Consider the following 22602-nt stretch of genomic DNA (forward strand, 5'->3'; position numbering starts at 1 on the left):
CACTGCCAGTCAAAGGCAGTGATCTCCACCCTGCCCCACACCTGCTGCCTGATCCTGCTAGCTAGAGATGCCAGGGACTGAACATTGGGATGGGGCTTTTTGTGTGCAAGTGTTCCCTGCTGCTAGGCTATGTACAGTTCCTCTGGAGTGGGGAAGTGGGATAAAACGGACATGGAACTGCACAATTTTGGGGAATCCCTTCCAAAAAAAAATAGGTAAAGGTAAAGGTACCCCTGACCATTAGGTCCAGTCATGGCCGACTCTGGGGTTGCGGTGCTCATCTCGCTTTATTGGCTGAGAGAGCCGGCGTACAGCTTCCGGGTCATGTGGCCAGCATGATTAAGCCGCTTCTGGCGAACCAGAGTAGCACACGGAAATGCCGTTTACCTTCCCACTGGAGCGGTACCTATTTATCTACTTGCACTTTGACGTGCTTTCGAACTGCTAGGTTGGCAGGAGCAGGGACCGAGCAACAGGAGCTCACCCCATTGCAGGGATTCGAACCGCCAACCGTCTGATTGGCAAGTCCTAGGCTCTGTGGTTTAACCCACAGCGCCACCCACGTCCCTTCCCAAAAAATAATATTCAGTAAATGGAAGTCTGAATCGCCCTATGCACTCAAGAGGTTAATATTGCAAAGCTGAAACAAGGATTCAGGATAATCTTGGGCTCATCCTCACTGCCCTGCTGCATTTTCCCCAGGGAAACCTGCAGTTTAGTGCTGAATTGGAAAAAAAATTGCAATTGGGTGTTCCATGGATTGCCACTTGTTCCGAATCAGAGCTAGACCACTGGTTTTTCCAGGGGAAAGTGACAGGGCAAAGGCCAAACTGCTTGAACATGTCCCTTCGTCTTGGCTGTAAATGAGGGTAGGTGGTCATCAGCCCAACTAGTGCCTTCTAGGCAGGAAGGAAACAAAGGTTAATGAGGAAATTATGGGTATTGCCTTCTATCCGTTGAGCAGCTCATGATACAGGGGCATATACTGTGACCTGGTCATTGCCTTGAGGGACACTAAATTGTTGTAGGGAGAATCTTGTCTGGGAAAAATAATTGCAGGGGTGGAGCAGGAGAAAACCAGGAAGCTACTGAGCTTGCTGATGAAGCAATTCCTGTGCTGCAGAAGCAGGTGGGGGAGACTATGCCTGATAACCATCAAACCCCACCTTGACCTCCCCGTTGGCAAAGGTTTGGCCATCCCACTGATACTTGCCAAAGTGCACTTTATCATGAAAGAAAGTATTAAAATATATCCATAGTTTGTTATTTCTTGCAGTGCTTGTTTAACCATATTTTTTTAGACTAAATATTTATAGCTTAATCTTGCAGTGAGATAAATGGTGATCTTACATTCTCCCTCTCTCATGAAAAAGCCTGATTACTTTTATAAGTACAATAAATCTTTCAACAAAATTAAGTGTTCATTGGGGTGTGCATACATTGGGTTAAGAACTTAATTCGTTCTGGAGGTCCATTCTTAACCTGAAACTGTTCTTAACCTGAAGCACCACTTTAGCTAATGGGACCTCCCACTGCCGCCCGCACTGCTGCTGCATGATTTCTGTTCTCATTTTGAAGCAAAGTTCTTAACCCGAGGTACTATTTCTGGGTTAGTGGAGTCTGTAACCAGAAACATCTGTAACCTGAAGTGTCTGTAACCTGAGGTACCATTGTACCTGAAATAATGATTCTGCAACAGGCAGAACTGCAACTTGCAGTTAAGATGTATGAAATTTTGACACTGCTGAAGACTTAAAATTCATGCAGCAGTAAATCGATGGACTTGTGTGTTGCCATATTAAAAGCTGTTCTAGAGAGCCAACTCCTAGGGGTTTAGGTCACTTTGCCCCCTAGTAAAATATTTGAGGGGGCTGGGGCCCCTAAAGTAAATGGCATTGCCATTCATATAGTGTGTGTGCGCATGTGTTTGCCACAGTATGTGGGGTGGGGCTTACCAGGGCCCCCCAATATTTTATTCAAGTTGGCACCCCTGTTCTAGAGCATCACCTTTCAAGAGAATTTGACTACCCCTTTCCAGTTATATGCAATTTCTAACCATGAGGCAATTAACACCTTAGTAATTAAGGTCACATCCATACCATACATTTAAAGCACACTGAATCATGGGAACTGTAGTTTGCCCTTACAGAGCCGCAGTTCCTAGCACTCTTAATAAACAGCAATTCCTCATATTTTGGGGAAGGGAAGCCATGTATTTAGAATGGTGTGAATGTGATCTATGTCTTTGTACAACTATTTAGAGTTTACATCCTTAAAAAGAAAGAGCAGCATGAGTGAGGCATCTTAAATTTACACTAAAAGCATTTAATACCAGGGAATCACAATTAGAGAAAGCATTTCTAACTTGCTATTCCTCACAATGGGCGGGGTTCAATAACAAAACAGCCATACCATTTCAGAAATGCAGTGATACAAATAAATATATCTAGAGCAGAAAATATACAAACCAGCACAGGATATGACTCATGATGGGCACTCGGAAACTACCATACTTACCAAATGCCTGGTTAATTATCCTTTACTTTCTACCAAGCACAATTTCCTAAAACAAATTCAAACTAGTACTTAAGGTTACTGTCTGGGAACCTACTTAAAGCACAGTATTTTCTCTCTGTAGCACTGCCACTTGCATGAAGCAAACCCTTTTGTGGCATAACAAAAATGGTATCTTTTTTTTCAGCGTTCAGTTTGGTCAGCTAAAAATGGAATTGAATGGTGCTGCATCTTGCAAAAATCTGGTTTGAGAATGGTTTACAAAACTTGGATAGCAGCATGCCAGAAGACCTGGAAATTATGTTAAAAGCCCGAACTCCAAAGTCTAAATGTGTAAACAAAACACACAGACACCATAGGTCATTGCTGTTGCTATGTTAGATTTAAGTTAGGTTTTAACATTGATTTCCATTTTAATGCTAGTCTAATTTCAAAAAATAATAATAGACAAGCACAGTACTGAACGGACAGGTCCAAAATATCTGTTCTTGGGGAACTTGCCTTCAGAAATGGTGCTCGAAGGCCTTTTCAAGTTGATTAATGGAGCATAGCGTTTAGAATTGCTCATTATGTATACAAGCACCTCCAGCAGTAATTGCATTGTATTTGCACTAGGAATACCTCCAGGTGTTCTTGGACTCGGACTCCCATCAGCACCAGCCAGCACAGCCAATTATCAGGGATGATGGAAGCTGTAGTCTTAATAACTTGTAGACCAGACGTTCCCTGCCCCTGATGATTTATTTATTTATTTATTTATTTATTTATTTATTTATTTATTTATTTATTTGATTGATTGATTGATTGATTGATTGATATACTATCCTCCATCATAGATCCCAAGGAGGTTCACAGAATAACAGACAGGATAAAAAACAAGTAAATAAGTAAGGCAAAACAGCAAAACAATAACAGGCACATTTAAAAGGCTGTAGAATATTAATCAGCCCAAGACCTGGTTGTTGTACACCTTTGGTGCAGCTTGATTTCCCCATACCCATCAGTGTCTATGCATTTACATCAGTTGCTCTCTTACTTTCTGCTGGAAATAATTGTATTTCAGTATTTCCCACAAGCAACGACTGAGGCCCTGAACAAAAGGGTGTTGGTGAACTGTTCATATAGAAAGAACTCATATAACACACCACAGAAATTGCAGCATTTCTGAGCTCATTTACCCTGTACAAAGTATCTCCATAACATTCCTTTAGCTTCTGTGGGAGAAACACAGCCAGATTGTAACTAAGCTGCTGATTTTCTAAATATCTGACCATCAGACCCGGTGATGACAAGAGCCAAACTTTGGTACAATTAGAGGACAGTTGCTGGAAATAGGGATGGCTTTTATGGTAGCCTGTGAAAGCTGACACCTCTGTCCTTTTGGGGGTGGTAGTGATTTGTGGGTATTGTATCTCTGAGGTACTGCTGTGAAGAAATGAACGTTTCCACACATCCCCTCCTGCCCTCTTCCTCTGCTCCTTTATTCTGTGGCTTCCAGTATTGTCCCCAAGTGTGTTTTATTACACAGTAAAAGCACTGTAACATGCGCTCCCATTTCCACTTGGGTTAATAAAAACTTACAGATTCCATCTCCTTACCCCCACCTTGGGCTGCTAAACAGAGAATGAAATGAAAGTAATGAATGCCAGGAATTCTCTCTTTCCCTTTCCCGATTCAGATGACATTAACGAGGGCAATGTGCAGCTTGCTCCCCTGCAGAGAATTCCATGCATGCTTCCAGGTCCATTAAGAAAACTCAGGAACACTCTTAAAGCCTTTTTTTTGGGGGGGGGGGAGGACATGCTGATTAACAAGGGCAAAGTCCCAACAAACCTTGAGATTTCAATGCGGAATTTGGAAGAGGAGATGACAACTTGCCAACCTTTTGCAAACTGGCAGCTGTCAACGGCTGATGGAAGGAGCATAAATCGCAGGAGTTCTGTTCCCTCGCTCCAGAGACTTTCCTCTAGCCTGTGCTTGTTGGCACACTTGCACCTCAATGACCTTGGCGGGCCTGGCAGGCATTTGACAATAGACCTTCAAGGTGACAGATGATAAGCAGCAGTAGCAGGATAAGGCAGGGGAGCAGGTGGCTCAACCCTAGCATCTCTTCTGCACTTCTTTGTGCAAACAGTCCATTTTAAATGGCCCAGAGGGTCCCAGGTTCAATCTCTGGCACCTCCAGGTAGGGCTGGGAGAGACTTTCTGTCTGAAACCCTGGAGACGCACTGCCAGACACTGCCAGCACTGAACTAGATGGGCCAATGACCTGACTAATGATAAGGCAGGGTGAAACCACAGAGCCTAGGACATGCTGATCAGAAGGTTGGTGGTTCGAATCCCTGTGACAGGGTGAGCTCCCATTGCTCGGTCCTTGCTCCTGCCCACCTAGCAGTTCAAAAACATGTCAAAGTGCAAGTAGATAAATAGGTACCGCTCAGGAGGGAAGGTAAACGGCATTTCCGTGCGCTGCTCTGGTTCGCCAGAAGCGGCTTAGTCATGCTGGCCACATGACCTGGAAGCTGTACGCCGGCTCCCTCAGCCAATAAAGTGAGATGAGCGTCGCAACCCCAGGGTCGGCCATGACTGGACCTAATGGTCAGGGGTCCCTTTACCCTTTACCTTTAAAGGAAGTCGAGGACATGACACATGTTTCTAAGCACACAGCATCATCTTTGACTGGGGCTATATGCACAGCTGGCATGTGGGGTACTCTTAACACACACAGGCACAAGAGGCCACATGCAGATCACAAAGCCAACAGAGCTTTAAGAGTGCAAACTGTGCCTTCTGTTGGTAACCGTGAGAAACAAACCACTGGAAATTGAGGTTTGTGTAGTTAAAGTGCTATGTTCGCTCTAGCTTTTGCAGTTAGGAAAGCGATGGGGAAATGCATTTGAAAAGTGTGGAGTGAATGATTATTATCCTGCAGGATGAACGCAATATGAAAATCAGGATCAATGCAAGATGAATGGTCGTTGTTGTATATAACCTCCTCACAAATAAACCACAATGAATGCTCACTGATATAATGTAACCACTCTGGAAACTTTGGGCAAGCAATCAGGATGAATCCACAACATGTAGGTTGTAAGAACATAAGAAGGCCCTGTTGGATCAGGCCAATGGTCCATCAAATCCAGCATCCTGTTCCATCAAATCCAGTGGCCTAGATGCCCGTGGGAAACAGGCAAGCAGGATCTGAGCACAAGAGCCCTCTCACATCCTGTGGTTTCCAGCAACTGCTATTCAGAAGCCTTGCAGCCTTATACCATGGAGGCAGAGGACAGCTATCATGGCTAGTAGCCTCCATCTCCATAAATGTGCCCATTTCTCTTTTAAAGCCATCCAATATGATGGCCATCAAGGCCTCCTATAGGAATGAGTTCCATAGACTAACTATGCACTGCATGCAGAAGTACTTTATTAGGCTTTATTCAGCCAGATTGGATGCCCACTTCATTGGGGGCCATCTGGATGAGCCCTACAACTTCCATCACTTCAATTATCCTGGCTGGTGCGAATGAAGTCCAGCAACATCTGGAGGCAAGTCACAGTTTCTCCACCAGGCCCTGAGTTAAGGCCCTTGTTACTGTCCTATACCCCTCATTATCAAAATGAACATCTTCCCCACTGATGAAGAATTAAAAAGTTAAGACTCTTGGAATCTTGGCTCTAGTTTCTTCCTTACTGGTAAAAGGGGGGAAATAAACAAAATTGCAGAGAGAGGCCTGCAAAGTAGAACCAGGTGCAACTTTTTCAATAGGAAGGGGAGAGAAAGGAGCTCTTTTGGAGTCCGTATCTATTCCAGACCCCATCCTGCCTCCCAAATCCCGAGCTTCTGTTTTGAAAAGGGAACTGATTGAGCACACGGCTTTAGCAGGTGTTGTTTCTGCTGGGAGAGCTTGTCTGGCTGCTGGCCTGCCACTTTCATCTCACAGAGGAATGTTAATAGGATGGAGCCCTGGCCTCAGCAAAGTGTCAACCTTCAATACAGGGAATGTGCTTGCTGGCCCCATTGGATGCTGCAGGATTAGGGGGCATCCTCTCAGATAATAAATATTTTCTGCCTGATCTTCTCCATGTGGCTTTGAACTCTCAACATCATCCAGACGCCCGCCCCTACCCTCCACCCCTTGCTTTATTCCCAAGACAACTGTTTCACTTATGCTGCAGAGGAATCTCTGGATGCACAAATTGGTCAAAGCTTCAAGCAGGTCATGAGCTCTTTAACTTCTCAAGATACATGCTCCAATTGCACCAAAAGCACTGCACTGTACAAAATATTTTACTCTGGAAATATTGCACAGTTCCTGCATGGTGCCAGCAATTCAATACTGCATATGGTTTTGTTTTGTTTTTAAAGTCTTTATTTGTAACATTTTTACTCTCCTCATCAAAGATAGAGAATACTGTATGAAATGGAACAAAATTTGGGACTCTGTACCATTCTGTACCATTCTTGGTTAGTGTCATCACAAATAAGGGAAATAACTCATTCAAAGTAATCCATAGATGGTATTTGCCTCCCCATGCTCTGTAGGGGACTATCGAGGACTAATACTCCACTACGCTGGAGTGGGTGCAGGGATTTGAGCACATAGTTATTTTAAAAGAAAGAAAGAAAGAAAGAAAGAAAGAAAGAAAGAAAGAAAGAAAGATGGAGAAATGGTGAGTTCATACCATCCAATTTCTCTTGTAGATGCAAAACTATGCATGAATATATTATCGAAGGAATTGAACCATATGATCCCCCAGTATACACATATAGATCAGATAGAGTATATTTGGAAAAGATCAGTTACCAGCTCCATCAGATGGATATTAAATGCCATATACCATGATGGGGGTGGAGACCACCCAAATCAATCATCATGTTTGATGCTTAAAAGGCATTTGGCAATGTAGGAATCTCAGAACATAATCAACAGATGATGTATATAGTTTTAATTCTATCAATGTTTCATTTTTTAATTATTGTTCTCTCTCTGTTTTTAATAGTTCTTATTTTTTTATATAAAATATTTATTGAAATTTTCCAGAATAATACATTGTAAAACAAAAAGAAAATAAACAACAAAAATACAAAAATACAAAAAAGAAAAAGAAAAAAACTAAAAACACATAGAATTTCCCTTTACTTGTTTTCTTTTAACTAATTTTCCGGACCTCCTCATACCTCCCTTTCTTATATTCCAATTCAAATTATTAATTCAGCAAATCCTCACCATTCATTTTTGCTTATTTCAAAACCTTATTTTCCATATCTCTTAAGGCATTACAGCTGGAAACCACTTAATTTCTGTCCAACATCATTCTAACATTCTTTAATTTTACAATATTTCTGCAAATAGTCTTTAAACTTTAATAGTTCTTATTTTTATCTGTGAGCTGCCTTGAGTCCCACCAGGGAGAAAGGCAGGGTATTGTTGCTGTTGTTATTGTTATCAGGCTTCAGTCCGTGTAGGTGACCAGTTCAGATCTGCAAATAGATGTGGTCACAATGCCACATGATTTTGTGTCTACATTGTTTGTTTGGAAAAGGGATAGTAAGGAGGCAGGCTAATTCACCATCAACATAGATGGTGACTGATTAGTGCCAGCTAATATCATTTAAATTGTGCCCCTTATCCCCCCTACTCCACCCCTGTGCTGTTTCTTTCTCTTTAGGTGAACAGGATTGGTGTTTAGGCCCAGCATCTGTTGTCATGGGAACAGATCCTCCTTCCCTCCTGCCGGAGCTCATTTGCAACCCTCTGCATGCCCCCAAGCACAATGGAAGAGAGCTGGTGTGGCAAAGAAAGTGCAGCTTTGTTTCTCTTTGGGGAGGGAAAGGAACATTTTTTGTAATAATTCTGCAGACTAGTTAACTGAAGGAGAAATGTATTTGTGTGGATTTCAGGGAGGAGTTCATTTGCAGGGAGTGATCGGGTGGGGATTTTCTTGGAGGAGGATCAATGTGGAAAATGAGCACATAAAGAGGGAAAACTAAACAGGGGAAATGTTTTTAGTACAGGTGAGGCACCAGAGTGGTAATTCAGTGTTTGGTTGTTGCAGTAGAACATAAGGAGACCTTGGCTGGGGTCAGACCAAAGTCAGAAAAACTTAGAGTTGGAAGGGGAGATGTTGAGCTGAGCTTAAACGGCTGCCGCGTATTGAAAAAGAGAGGAGAGAGGGAGACAGTGTTAAGGTTGAGAGTGAAGAGGACAAGACCTGAACAGTGGGCTTCTAATTCTTCAACCCTATAATATTTATTAACTATATTTTTTCAGTCTAGCTGGGATCTAGTTTGGCCCCAGCACTGCAAACTTTAAATAAGCATTAAATAGTGGGGAGGGTGTTTAAACATCTCCTAAATAAGACCTTCCTTCTTATGGAGTTGTTTTTAAGATGGATAGCTTTTCTGCATCTGCCAAATTTTATACTGTTGTTTTATTTGTTTTGATTGTCCAAAGCTTTTAAACAATGAATAGTACCGCTATTGCAAGATTTTCTTGTATTGTATAAAATTCCTTTCAAATTTAATACCGAACTACCCAAAAAATGCTTCCAGCGTCCTTCCATATGATTGGCACCCCGCTGGGATAAAGGGTTCCACCTCTTCCTTTTCCTGTTTAAAAGATCTGCTACCCTCCAATGTTTCATAGATGAAAATAGAGAAATTCCTGATGCTATTTGCTTATCAGATGCCTCAGACAAGTGTTGCCAACCTTTTCAGGCCCATGGGCACGTTTAGATTTTTTTAGTGACTTCTGTAGGAAAACATCTATAGTCACGTCCAGTAGAATTAATCTGAGCCTTGAAAAGCACATAGATTATCACTCTTCCAACTTCCTCAACTCTTTGTACTTTTCAAGGTAGAAAAAGGACTCCTGACCTCAGGAATTATGACCTTCACCAGTGCATGACCAAAGAGACTGTGAGGTGAGGGGGTGCTCAGTGGTTTCCTGGGTGCTAGGAGAAGACCTCAAGGGTAACATTGCACACAAGGATATCAAGTTGATGATCCCTGACCTAGGATATCTGAAACCAACTCCATGACAACTCAGAGCAGGGCCTTTTTCATAATGGCACCTGACTTGTGAAATTCTGTCTTGGTATGCATTAGACAGGAAATACATTTTTTTGTATTTCCAGTACTTGCTGAATACTTTTTTACTTTGGCAAGCCATTCCTAAAGGATGATCCAAGCTCTGCTACTTATCAACTTTTAGGTTTTTAAAATGTATTCCATATCATTTATACTGTAAAGACATTTTTGTTCATCATTTTAAAATTTATGAATGTAAAACAATTTGAATAAATCTTGTAAGTAAATAAATGAATAAAATTTAAATGCCAAGAAAGTAATTGTTCTTTTGCCTTTAATTATCAAAAATCCATTGGTAATGTTCCCCCAATAATGTAAATGTAAAAATTATTTTGACAGTCAACAGCATTTGGCGTCAACAAAGTATCTCCTAACCTTCTTGCATCCAGTGAATATAAAGCTATCGTATAGGTGACACTGCCAGGAACCAACTAATTTTGAAATAACCTGACTGACTTCCTAGGAAAATCTGAAATGTAAGTGCAATCTTGCTGCCGCATCTGTCACCCCACCAGTCGTTCAAATGCCCAATCTGCCTCGAAATGCATTAACTGACCCTGGGCAAATCACCAGTATGAGAACCAAAACCATTATTTGAAATTTGCACTTCTCTGAATTTTGCAGTGCATCCAAGTAACGTGTACAAAAATGATTATATTACATTAAAATGTGCCTAATGCATGTATTAGTAAAAATGTGTTAAAATGCATATATTAGCAAAAAAAAAAAGTGTTAAAATGCATGTATTGGTAAAAATGGCATACACAGCTGCATTGCATGATGGAAAAACCAATTTGCAAAAATATATACTTTGGGGGGGAAGGCATTCAAAAACGTGTGTATGAGGCAAAACCCACACTAAAATGCTGGTGGATTTTCAATGAGGTGTTTTTTTAAAAAAGAAAAGAAATAAATCTCAGATTGATGTGGAAAGGTTGAGAACGAAATGTAAGTTTGGAAAAATAGGAAACTGGGAGAAACCATAATTGAGAGATTTCCCCACCACCACCCCTAACTGACTCTCCCATTTCCACACCTCTGTCTTTTTGGCCAGCCATCACACATACTGGGCAGAAGCTCAAGAATCCTGCAACCTGCCCAATGTCCCAGCTCTCCCTTGGGTTTCCAAGCCAGCTTTGTGCCACAGAAAAGGTGTTTCCTGGCCAACCTTGGGTGGTTTCCAGTGACCTGGTGCTAACCTCAGAGACGGGCCTTTAGTCTAGAGAGTGTGGCTGAGTGCGCAGCTGGGAACAAAGAGTGTCTGCGGTTTCTCTTTACTCTCTCTCAGAAGGAGGAAGGAGAGGAGGGCAGGGCGGGAATGTTATGGCTGGGGTCTGGCTGCCTTGCTCTGCCTCTGCTCTTGGCAAACATTTCATTGTATTGTTGAGGGGCCGCTAAACCACCATGACATGCCTGTGAAACCAAATGGGCCAGCGGAGAGAAAAGAGGGACATTTTTCTTCCCTGAATACAAATTGTTAGCAGCTGGCTCAGAAATGGGTAATAAATACCAGGCAGGCCACAACTCTCAGGGAGTCTCTGAGCAGGGAGGGTTTTGTACTGAAAAGAGCTGGCTTAGCCTAACAAGAAATACTTCTTCTTGGTTTTCAGCTGTAAGCAACAATGCGGCCAACTTCTATTTCTAATTATATACCTTGGCCTAGTTCTGGAGTCGCTCCTCTGAGATTTCTTCAGGGCAACACATCTGTATGAACATGCCTCCTTCTCCTCCTAGTTTGGCAATTTAGTGCAAATTGTATGTTTGGAGAAGTACCCCCAAAATGAAATTCAACATGGTACATGAGACCCCTGTGTTATCCTACAATGGGTTACGCAGACAATTGTGTGGCCACTTTCGTGTTGCTGAAAAAGAAGAAATGCCCCACCATTTTGTACAGCTGACAGAGGCACATTTAGATGCACACTGTGAGATGCTGTGATTTAAACAGAACTACAGTGCGGCTCAGCATAACAGGGAACAAGACTGTGACCACAGGCCACCTGTGTAGCTGCTCAAACTGCTGTCCAGGTACTCACCATTGAGAGGATACTCTAAGCCCCCTGCTGCTCTCCCTTCTGATGGTTTAGAATAGAAGGTGAAAGGCGGCGGGGGCGGGGGGGACGGGACAATGACACCAAAGTCTACCCCTGCCTGATACCCTTATTTCTTTGTGTAGCCACACCTCAGCTCTACTAAGATCATTCTACACTCGCCTACTTGTTCCCAACTTGTCTTGCATCTTAAGGCTTTTCTCTACATAGCTTGTGCTCCCTCTCCAATCTCCTCAGAAAAAATAAACCCAAGAGAAGGAGGGGGGGAACCTGCCTGTTCAGCAAAATTAGGGTCCTTTTTAATAGCACAATAGCACCGGCTTTTCAAGAAAGGTCTGCTACTTTTTAATCCTGTTATGTTCATGCATCAGTGAAGGTAAAGTGTGCCTGCTACTATGGGAACATGCACGTATAATTTGTGCACGCAACATGCACATGTAAAGAGATACCGGCAATCAAACAACAACAAAAATGGTATGTCTGTAGCCAGGACTGCTATGAATGATTCTACATGTTTTTACTATATAGCCAATAGATGCTGATGGTAGAACGTTGTTTAGAATGCAATTGTTACCTGAAGCAGATGTTGGATTCCAGGTGTATATTAATGGATTCTTATGTTCCCCTCTTTTTGCTTACTTGGCTGACACACCTGACCAGTTTTGGCAGAAATCTGTTATCAGAAGAAAAATATCTGTTTGCAGAACAAGTTTTAGAGAAGGGGAAGCTCAGTCCCTTGCTTGGGACACTTCCAAGTGCTTACACTAGGGATGCACAGCATATTAGATTGTACAGGTACTCTGTGGCTGAGATCTAAAGAACTGTGCAAAATTCTTTGCATGCCCAAGAAAGGATCAGGCTTATATTTTTCAAACAGCACTCCTCAAATGGGATATTGCAGATAATTTTTGAAACTGATAGGACTTTCGAAAGCATTTTGTGATAAGGCAAGGATGCTCCGCTGTACAAAGTAAAAGTAAAAAAAAAAAATCTGTAGGCCTGCCCACACTCTTAAGCTCTTTGGATCTTGAATAACAGAATCATAGATTTGTAGATCTGGAAGGGACCCTGAGGAACACCTAGTCCAACCCCCGGCATTGCAGGAATATGCAGCTGTCCCAAATGGGGACTGAACTTATCAGCACCATGCTCTGACCAACTGAGCTATGCCCTATGGCTTGCACATACTAGGAGACTGTGTACAGAAGCAAATTTATCTGAAAACATCTCAGGTTGGCTACTAGACCTATGGTTGTCATTCACCCCTTCTAAGTCCTATCGCTGTTGTGGGTAGTGAGCCTGCATCCTGCTCCTGCTCCTAGTCTTGCTCCTGGGACCAGCACTGCCATGTTCCACACTGCCACTACCATCACACAGCATTGTGGCCTTCCTTTCATTTGCTGTCACCAATCCACCCTGCCTCTTCATCTCCTTCCAGGCCAATTGGAAAGAGAACAGGAAGATAAAGCAGTGCAGTGGCAGTAAAGGAGACAGGATGACACAATATACCTGGCTCCTGTGTTGGTGAACTAGCCTCCTTCTCAGGGGAGTCCCCTGTCTCCTCCTTGGTGGAGACGGTGTGCTCTGTTGCTTCCAAGAACAGCTCCAGCTCTCTAATTCTTTGGAGCGTAGCTACACGTTCCTCCAGTTGCTGGACTTTGTCTTTTAAGAGGGCAATCAACATGCAATTGCTGCAGGTAAAGCTGCCTGCAACCTTTGGCAAGATGGCAAACATTGTGCAGGAACCACAGGCGACTGCAGCTGTTCCCTCACTCTCCATCTTGAGAACGTGTCGTTGGGGGTGGCTACAGCAGTCCTCCATCATAAGAAGCATGCAGACAGGACAAATAACTCCCCCCCCCAAAAAAAAACCCTAGGTCTCCCCCAACAAACATTTGAGACCAGCTCCCCTAAATCTAAAAGATGGATCAAACTGCCCTGCCGCTACCCTGCAACATGTTTAGCCTGGAGAAGAGGAGGTTAAGGAGTGATATGATAGCCATGTTCAAATATATAAAAGGATGTCACATAGAGGAGGGAGAAAGGTTGTTTTCTGCTGCTCCAGAGAAGCGGACACGGAGCAATGGTTCTAAACTACAAGAAAGAAGATTCCACCTAAACATTAGGAAGAACTTCCTGACAGTAAGAGCTGTTCGACAGTGGAATTTGCTGCCAAGGAGTGTGGTGGAGTCTCCTTCTTTGGAGGTCTTTAAGCAGAGGCTTGACAACCATATGTCAGGAGTGCTCTGATGGTGTTTCCTGCTTGGCAGGGGGTTGGACTCGATGGCCCTTGTGGTCTCTTCCAACTCTATGATTCTATGATTCTATGACTTTCCTTCTCTCCTTCCTCATGACTGGAGGCCAAGGGTTTGGACAACTTTATGGGAGAAGATGAAGAGTCCAAGTCCTGAAATCATCAAGACAACACCTGAGAACTGGCAAGGCTAAGGAGGCCAATGCAGACACAGTAGAAGGGAATTAAATGCACCAAGGTTAGTTCCAGAAGACCTGTATATATTGAGCATTCATCCTAATTTTTCTGCACAGAGTTTGCAGGGAGGTTCAGTGATGCCAACTACTTACTGAGCATTCATTTGGATTTGTTTCTGGGATTAGATTATTTTGTGCCAAGCAAATATTATCCCACACTTTTCAGTGCACTTTCTTATCACAAAAGACAGGGGGGGTTTTGGCACGCGGTGTGGGCTTGTTGTACAAGAGCTCCAAACAGACTTTAATTGCACAATCTCCATTTGCCAACATGTGATTGAATCCCACCCGAAAATATCGACAGTCTTGAAGTTCCCTGAATGAATGCATTTTGAGCGGGCAGAGAAGTTGCATGGGCAAGTCTAGAGCTGACTTTGGTTTAAGTAACTGGGAGCAGAACTTGGCTTCCTATCATGTTGTTTACTAGACTATGGCACCTTTGATGACTGGCAGGAGACAAATGACAGGATATCTCACTGTTGGCAAAATCCAGCCTTACACTTTTTGGAGCTGATCTTAAAGAGAGTTTAAGAAACAGACAAGAATCAACACAGCTAATTACACTTGACTCAACTGAACTCTGGAATCACTCCCTGGAGATCTTAACAGGGTAAATGGAAGTCTGACTTCCTCTCCCTCTCTCCCCCACCCTCCTCTCTAAACACACACATCTGTGTAACATAATAATAATAATAATAATAATAATAATAATAATAATAATAATAATTGTTGTTGTTGTTATTATAATTTATTAAATTTCAATACCTCCCGTCACCTGAGGATCACAGGGTGGTTTACAATGTAAAAACATACATATAAACCATAGTAGCAAACAAAAACAATGACTCCCCCTACACAGTTTAAAAGACCATAGCTAGTTTAATTAGCCAAAGGTTTGGGAGAAGAGGGATGCTTTTGCCTGGTGCCTAAAGGTATGTAGTGAAGGTGGTAGGTGAGCCTCCCTGGGGAAAGCATTCCACAAATGCAGTGCCACCACAAAAAATACCCTTTCTCATGTTAGCGCCCTCCTGACCTGTTGTGAAAGAGGCACACGAAGGAAGTCCTTAGGTGATGACTGCAGGGTCCAGATCTCTTCCTATGGTGAGAGGCAGTCCTTGAGGTATTGCAGTCCAGAGCTGAATCCTATAACTGTATGACCAGGGCAGTTAAACCCAATTGTTCTGAAATCCATTCTCAGGCAATCCTTGAGCTTGCTTTGCTTGATTCATGAGGGCAAGACTGCAATCCAATGCCCACTTATTTCCGAGTAAGCTCTGCTGAGATCCATGGCACAATGTTCAAAATAACTGTACACCCAACTGGGCTGCATTCAACGCAGAAGTATTAACGCAGAATAAAGACAGGAATCAGCCTGATAGGTATGAATTGTGTGGTGAATAGATGGACCTATGCTCCTTTCTCTGTCAGTTGAGAGTGCTGGGTTAGTATGAATCCATCATGATTTGCAAAACCAATGCTTTATTATGGTCCTGATTGCTACTTTCATGATAGTACATTCCCCAGTCTGGACACAGTGGGTACTTAAAGCCATGACCCCCAACTCAGAAAGTGATGTAGTGAATCCTGGTTCTGTTTATTGCTGCTGAGCTTAAAGCCACACAGAACTTTCCAAAAGCCTTTCACTCTACATTTCCCCGCTTAAGACACATCTGCTGAAGATAAAAGAGGGGGAAACTGAGCAAATACAATTAAATGTGTGAGATCGCAACATTCTCCATCTGATCCTTGGAGACGGCTCTTTCACTCGGTGGCAACAGTTTCCGGTACTTCCCCTCCTCCCTCTCCACCCCCATTGCTTTCTGATCCCTGGCTGAAGCACACTCTGCAAGAAGGGCTGCATTCACTCGGTGACTATTATTAATGAGTCCCTTTTATCTCTTCCCAAAGATACCCCAGTCCAATCCAGTGCTTTAATAGAAGGTTAGGGCCAGATCCCCAAGCCCCAAGAAAAGCCTTCGGCTCGATTTCCTTTCAGTAGACATGAAAGTCTTGCTTCATTCATGGTCAGCTTACTTCACTTCAGCAAAGCTTATACCAAGAACAAACTTAGTTGGTCTCTAAGGTGCTACTGGACAAATTTTTTTTATATATTTCACTTCAGCAGTTTCGCAGAAGGTGCTCAGTGTCGTTGGGAATCAAACTCTGCATCTTGGCAAAAAGTACTAAGCACTCTTTTAAAATGTGTTGTGATGTTTGAATGGGTGAAGCACACCTTCGCGGGAGAAGACTGTCCACCTCGCAAAATCTGGATGTTAGTTAATCCCTGGAAAATGATGGCAATGGTTTTCCCTTTGGAAATAATCTTCCCCTCCTTCCTATCCTCCTCTTCCTCTATATTTCTGCATTTCTCTGTCTTTCTGTTTTTGCAACAAGACTGTGCTGAATAATAAACTTGTTGTGATTTAACACAAAGTGTCTTTTATGGCCTAGGAAAGAATAAGAAGAAAAGCAGCATTCCTGGTGCAAACTTGGGTGATGCAACGGAGGAAACAAAAGAGAGGCAAGGCAGAGAAAAACACCTGAAACACCAAACAATCTCAGTAAAATAGTGTGCTTCCTAGAGCTCATTTGCTAAGGATGCAGGATACTCTCCTGTGCTGCTTGTTCCCTTGAGTGACTATGGAAGTACTATAATCTTCAGGTAGGACCAGGTAGGTTGTGGGTGTTTTCTGCAACATGTCATTGATGCAATTGTAGTGTGTTGGTGATGGGTTTATACTGGACCCCCATACACCATTCTGCTTCATTGCCTGTTCTGTGATGCTTCCACAATGTGAACACATCATTACCGTCTCCTTTGCACTATAGGGCAACAAAATCAGGACAAAAAAAGAAAGAAAGCCCTGAAACATTTGTGGTATTTATTCATTGACTGTTTTCAGTCCCAGAGTGGTGAGCCATATAAAAAGGTTAAAACAGAGAAACAGCAATATACAAAAATATATAGATAGGACCAATAAGCAACCAGTTAACATAAGACAAACAAGCAAAATTACAATGAGGACGAAATTTCCAATTTAATCAATACCTAAATGAAAACAAATACAGCACAATCAGGCAGATTAAGCAATCAACAGTCTTAGGAACAGTATGAAAAGTTTCAGAATTTCAGCAGGCAGTTATGGGGCAAGCACTGATTGGAAGCAAAGCAATACGTCTAACCTCATGACTTTTGCAGATGCAGACAATATTGAAAGTGGGGCTGTGTATCTAGATCCCATCATGAGCACAAATAATCATGGATGCTCTACAAAAAGGATGACTGGAGGGGCCCTTAGGGCACGGACCTTACCATTAACACAAAGTGAATCTTGTGACACCTCAAAAGCTTTACGTATTGTGGAACACTGGGAACTCCAGACCACTTGTTCCTTTCGCAAGAGTCCTTGAAATGTGTAAACAGCCCGCAGGATGCTTGCTGCTAGAAATAGCAAATTAGGATGATTACTCACAAATTTCTCTGCTCAAGGATAGGCACTCCAGCCAACTTTAAGCAGCATGCTGGGTAGAGAGGATCTGCCTAAGGACTTCCTTCAAGATTGGAGCCCTACCTTTCAAACAGATCCTGGCAAGCAGCTTCCAGTCTAGACAAATTTCCCCTAAGGATGGGTACTTGGGTGGGTGTGTGAATCAGTGCCTTCTGAGAAGTGAATAATTGGGATCCACAACATAACCTTTGTTTTATTTTACCAAATCTTTATAAAGAACTAACATAAAAAATTCAATGTGGTGTGCAACAGGTTTAAAAATGAAGTCTAAAATACAGTCATGCCTTGGAAGTCGAACAGAATCTGTTCCAGAAGTACGTTCAACTTCCAAAACGTTCGAAAACCAAATCACGGCTTCTGATTGGCTGCAGGAAGCTCGGGCAGCCAATTGGAAGCCACGGAAGCCACGCCACACGTTCAAGTTCTAAAAGAACGTTCGCAAATTGAAACAGTCACTTCTGGGTTTGTGGCATTTGGGAGCCAAAACGTCTGATTTCAGGGGCGTTCAGGATCCAAGGTATGACTGTACTATCACTAGAACAATAAGGATAAAATGCAAATATATGTAGATCAGCAGAATCAGACAAACACTAGGCTGCATTAGTGCTCCCCATTGCAGTGTAGAGTGCTCCTGTTCCAGATTCCAGCAAGCCTGCCATGCCCTTTTCCAAAGGATTCTGTTACATTTCTCAGGCTCCTCCTCCTCCTGGTTCTCAATTTCTTCCCAACTAGCAGCCAGTCAGCATTCTATCACTGAGCATGCTCAGTCCTCACTGGGGCTGCTCTGTCGCTCGTTCCCCTGTTAGTTCCACCCTTAGAGAATTTTTGGTACTTCTGCAAACTTTGAGGTTTCTCCAAGCTTACTAATACCTTCTCTCGTGTGTGTGGATAGTTCTGTTTGGGCTACATAAGGATCCACAGCCAGACAATGAGTTCACTATTAGCATTATAGGAATGAACTAAAATGCCAGACCCTCCAAGTGTCCCTATTTTCCAAGAATGTCCCTGATTTAGAGAAACTGTCCCGGTTTCTGATTTCATCCCAGAATGTCCCAGTTTTCCTTAAAGGGACCCCTGACCATTAGGTCCAGTCGTGACCGACTCTGGGGTTGTGGCGCTCATCTCGCTTTATTGGCCGAGGGAGCCGGCATTCAGCTTCCAGGTCATGTGGCCAGCATGACTAAGCCGCTTCTGGCAAACCAGAGCAGTGCACGGAAATGCTGTTTACCTTCCCGCCAGAGCGGTACCTATCAGTATTTATCTACTTGCACTTTGACGTGCTTTCAAACTGCATCGGAGAAATGTTGGAGGGTATGGAGTTATCCACCCCCGAGCCATCTGAAGGTAATCCTGTATAGGGAAGGTTTTTTTAAATGTTTACTGTTTTATAATGTTTTATATACAGTGGTATCTCAGGTTACAAACACCTCAGGTTACAAACACCTTGGATTACAGACTCCGCTAACCCGGAAGTAGTACCTTGGGTTAAGAACTTTACCTCAGGATGAGAACAGAAATCGCACACCTGTGGCACGGCGGCAGTGGGAGGCCCCATTAGCTAAAGTGGTACCTCAGGTTAAGAACGGTTTCAGATTAAGAACGGACCTCTGGAACAAATTAAGTTCATAACCAGAGGTACCACTGTATGTTGGAAGCTGCCTGGAGTGACTGGGGCACGGTATGTGTGGGGCATAAATACCGTAGTAAAATTTTCATTATGGAATGGGTTGTCCCTATTTTCATTGGAGAAATGTTGGCAGGTATGGAATGTAAATGTTTGTATAGTAAGGATCTGCTGGAAAGGAAGTGTTTTACCTTAAGGTACCAAGAAGGTACCAAGAGCTGGACCATAAAGAAGGCTGATCGCCGAAGAATTGATGCTTTTGAATTATGGTGCTGGAGGAGACTCTTGAGAGTCCCATGGACTGCAAGAAGATCAAACGCATCCATTCTTAAGGAAATTAGCCCTGAGTGCTCACTGGAAGGACAGATCGTGAAGCTGAGGCTCCAATACTTTGGCCACCTCATGAGAAGAGAAGACTCCCTGGAAAAGACTCTGATGTTGGGAAAGATTGAGAGCACTAGGAGAAGGGGATGACAGAGGAAGAGATGGTTGGACAGTGTTCTCAAAGCTACAAACATGAGTCTGACCAAACTGCAGGAGACAGTGGAAGACAGAAGTGCCTGGCATGCTCTGGTCCATGGGGTCATGAAGAGTCGGACACGACTAAATGACTAAACAACAACAACAACAACAACAACCAAGAAGGAGCCCAAGTAATATGTTTGCCATGTAGAGTGCGAACCATGAAAAGATCCTCCCCAAAAGAAAACAGAAAGGGGGGGGGGAATTAAAACACTGGCACAGATAGAGCCCCATTCAGGATGTGAGTAAATGAAACCAACTGGAGTTAAACTGTTTACCCTCTAGTAGTGGGCTTAATTTCTAAAAAAAGAAAGAGATGCCAGGTCTAAAGACAGATCCCTCTGATCTGGATGCCCAGATTAAGGCTCTATACATGTTAACTCATTCACAGCACAAAAATGTAGTTTTTCCTCAATCAGGAATCATTCATGCTCATCCTCAACATGCTGTTTTCAATCTAGATTGATTCTAGATCCTGCCATCCACAAGAGTGGGTGTGGTTACTTGGCACACATTTGAAAACCCTCCTCTTGATTAGGTTATCAACACCTTTCCCTCCCTGCACATGTCCCGGGCGATTGGAGGAAGAAGTGGTGACTGCAATCTTGGGAGACACCCACCCACAACATCTTCAGGTAGGTGTGTCGATACACCCTCCCTCCATTGCTGGGACAGTCTACATCTGTTTCCAAATGGATGCACTGTGGGGTAATGCAGAGTCAATCTGTAATAAGCTTTTGTTTTTGGAACTCACCAGTTTCTCAAGAGGTGCTGGGAGGAGAGGGATATGCAGCAAATCTGCATTGTGTGTGGACTATGCAGAAAACCATGTACTGAGTCTTCATTGATTCTAAAGTAAAATGGCATGTGTAGGCATCTTATATCTAATCCCTGATGTATGAGGACTCTCTGAAGTAACTCAGTGGCGAGAAAAAGAACTGTACACCTGCCCAGGGCCACTTACTTCACATATTAAAGAACAGTCCAAACATTAAAAACAGATGCTGGGGCTGAGCTCTGGAACATAAATTAAGCCTTACCTAGTTATGGTATTGTCAGGGGGTGCTATGAAGCCAGAGATATGTGTTTTATGGAGCTATATTTTTTTACAGTTACATTCTCTAATAATGACAGACATCTGGCAGCAACCCTAGAAAGGACAAGAGAGCTGAAAATAAGTCTGGTTAGGTTCCTAGTGTGAGTTGGACAGAGGAAGAAAGGTGGCTGGTTGCTCCCTGAAGGAAATGAAGAAGACTCAAGACAGTATGGGGCAGCACAGGAAAATGATGCTGGACTTTGGATTCCAGAAACATGACAGTTTCTCCTCAGCCACAGACTCACTGAGAGAGCTAAATTGCATCTCAGTCTTTTGGGCCTTTGGTCTTCCATTTTAGATCAGTCATTGAGGTACTTCCATTTCAGTTCTCCAAACTGTGAATTATAAAGACTATACATTGATGATGATGATAAGAAAAGCCAGCATTCAGGGCCTGCAGTTGTCAATCAGATGTCCATGGGAAGCCCAGAATCTGAATGTAAAAGCATTCCCCTAATCTGTAATTTCCAGCAAATGGTATTCAGAGGCTGAGAGGATGGGTGTGATTATAATAATGGAAAGTGGTGAAGTGTGTGTTTATAATTCCTATTTTGAAGAACTGAAGTGAAACTGTCCAAATGCCTGATTTCAAAAGTAAGACCTAACATATGATATCGCCGGCGTCACCACCGCCATCTCAATAGCACCCCTCAGAAAGGTTCTGTGTAGAGATGGACAAATCTGTCAAATTCAGTTTCTCTTAGTTCATCGTTTTCCCTATATTGAGTTCAAGTCTCCACATTTCTGCATCAATTTGTGATTAAGTCCTCATGAAAACTCTTCATCACTTTAGTGTACATTTCTCCTAAAATACATCTTTGCATGCAGTTCTGCGCAACACAGAGATTCTTGTGAGCAATTTTCCCTAAGGCATTTTTGCATTCCCCCAATAATATGCATTTCATGCACACTTTTCCCTAACATTTGTGTCGTTTTTGGTTGGTCAACTGCATTGCAAAATTCAGAGAAGGAAGACTTTGGAAGGAAGCTGTGTTGTGGGTTCTTGTATTGTTTCAGGAAGTGTGTAGATCTGCATTAAAATGGAGATTCCACTGAATTTCTCCACTACCCCTTAATTTAAAGGCTGTAAGCCAGAGTTGAGTACCAATGTGGCTTTGCACAATGTCTAATTCAAAAACTTGTTGAGCAAGCAGGGTGGAAATGGGGAACAGTGGTCCACCAGCCACTCTTGTCATCATTTTGCAGTGCATGAGAACAGAGGGCACATCTAACAGAGAGGGGGAGAGGGAGAGCGAGAGCAGTTTTGAGCCATGGACTCCTGATGACATTCTGACCTCACGTGCAGCAGCTATAAACAGGGCCATGTGTGAGCAAGTTAAAAAACATATACAGCTATGTGACTTACCCATCATCTCTGCTGTTTTTATAACAACAAAGATTTTCCACTGAGTTCATAGTTTCCTTTTTTCCTTTTTTGTGGCAGAACTTTTGCAGGGAACTCCACCCCTCGGTTGACGGCAGCTGCCACAAAAATGGCACAGCATAGAAAGGCACCACTAGAAAGCATACTTGGTTCCTGTGGCTGGGAAAATTTCACCCAGGCTGCTCCATTCCATTAAAGTAGTCATCTCGGTCTATGAGAAAGACAGGCTGATTAAGATCTCTTTTCCAAGGTCACTGAGAGCAAGACAATGGGAGCTCCCAGCACATTGCACCCAGGGTTCACGGAGGAGAAGTAGCCATAT

This window comes from Podarcis cretensis (assembly GCF_951804945.1).
Source record: "Podarcis cretensis genome assembly, chromosome: 6".
Lineage (NCBI taxonomy): Eukaryota > Metazoa > Chordata > Lepidosauria > Squamata > Lacertidae > Podarcis > Podarcis cretensis.